Raw genomic sequence first — 1750 nt, 5'->3', positions numbered from 1 at the left:
TGTTACAAGAGAACAGGTGCGGCATGATAAAGGATTTTTTTTATTATTTACTGGAGGCTTTTTTATTTCGATTTTATGTTGCACCATTTTGCCCCACGATTGAGAAGACTGAGAATTGTGGATAATGTCATTGAAATGAAATCAACCAATTTGTTAATAACAAAAAATCCAAACTTCATCCAATTCTCCCGTTGTTAAAAATTGAAAGATTTTCGACTTGGCTTTTTACACTTTCAAAATTAGAATAACGAATTTAAATAATAAACGCAAAAGTATCACTAAAAAACCTATTCAAAAATTACAAATTTCATGTAAATTTCTATTAGGGGAGGCTGGGGTAAAACGGACACTTTTGACTTTTTCTAAAATATTAATAAGGGGTTGAAATGTTGATAAAATTTAATATTTTTTTTTCTCAATACAAAGAACAATTCTTTCCCTTTGTGACTAGCCTAAACTGAGCTCAATTGATCAATTTGTTTCTGAGTTATGAATAATAATAATAAAGTTTAAAGTGTCCGTTTTACCCCACCCACCCCTATAAAAATTTCTGAATTTCTTACATGACTTTTTTACTCAACTTCCGACTTTTTCAGATTGAAAAATTCCAATTTTACACTCTTGCATGTCAAAAAACAAGCAAATTGCATCAAACTAACATTGTAAATAACCCACATCACGGACTCCAGCACTTTAACCAAATAATAAAAAAAATATATAAAATTGCAAAAATATTTGGTAACGTCAGGCAAAAAAAGTAGCATTAAAAAACCTCCCCTCCGGGGTTGAACGCAGCTCCCCCCCTCCCCCCCCCTCATTCTCTCTCATCTGGGTCCGCAGGAACATCTCAAAGTGCCCCGAGTGCGTCGCGGCACCGGCGAAACCCGAGAAAACGAGAACAACTCGATCTCGAGCGAGACAGCCCGCGAGAGAAGAATTTTCCATCTGTGTATTCTCCCCACAGCCACACTGTTATAACAACTCTCAAAATACATAAATAAGCGTGCCTGTGACACTGACACAAGCGCGTTTACTCGCGGTGGGGCCTCACGTGTGAGTCGGTGGTGGGGAGAAAGAGACTGGTGGGACTGGCCGGCCGGAGGGTGGGGGGTGGATGCACTTGTGTTGGTGAACGTCCATGACGGACGTTGTGCCCGCCGAAGGAAGGGGTAACGGGTTCCCTGGTATGACTGCAGGGGCCACTGTAGCGGGTAACGAGCGTCGTTGCCGCGGATCGGCCGACAGTCTCGATTGTTTCACCGTACCTGCGACACCTGCGTGTGTAATTCGCGTTCTGTGTTTTTTTGGCAATTGTCCATTCCACGGGAGTTGATTACGACGAGCGGGAAGCACAAAGGTACGTCAGCTTGATAGATTGAGGGAGTGACGGATGTAACCGGCGGAAACTGTCAGATTTTCCCGGTTTTTTTTGTTTGTTTTTTTTTTCGCCGCCTGTTTTTGGGACCCAGTCCCCCACACGTGTTTGACCGATTGTGCGGCGATTGTGCGCGGGCCCACCTGCGTTTTGATGGGACATGGGGTACAGTTTTGTGCTGTGCAAGCGGGAGCGAGCGACCCATAACGGAACACGGAGTTTCCTCCAACGGAATCGCAAAAAGGAGAAATATCGTGGGCTCGGGAGGGCCGATGGGGTCTTGACCTGTTTATTGGGATTGGGGTGATGATGGGTCGCTTTGGATTTGTGGGGTAACGGGATGTATTGGGATTTGTGAGGTAATTGAGAGAGGGG

The 1750-nt window shown here is 43.9% G+C and overlaps 1 protein-coding gene across 1 annotated transcript in view; it reads left to right on the top strand.

Moving 5' to 3' along the window:
• Nucleotides 1–1260: 1260 nt before the first annotated feature.
• LOC107035677 overlaps nt 1261–1750 on the top strand; it is a 23764-nt gene continuing 23274 nt past the window's right edge. The window contains exon 1 of the mRNA XM_015253223.1: nt 1261–1357. The gene's annotated coding sequence lies outside the window, so the exon portion shown is untranslated. The remainder of the gene's footprint in view (nt 1358–1750) is intronic.

Source organism: Diachasma alloeum, unplaced genomic scaffold (assembly GCF_001412515.2).
Source record: "Diachasma alloeum isolate Michigan unplaced genomic scaffold, Dall2.0 Dall_scaffold_00199, whole genome shotgun sequence".
NCBI classification, from domain to species: Eukaryota; Metazoa; Arthropoda; class Insecta; order Hymenoptera; family Braconidae; genus Diachasma; species Diachasma alloeum.
This window is presented reverse-complemented; position numbering and strand designations above follow the sequence as displayed.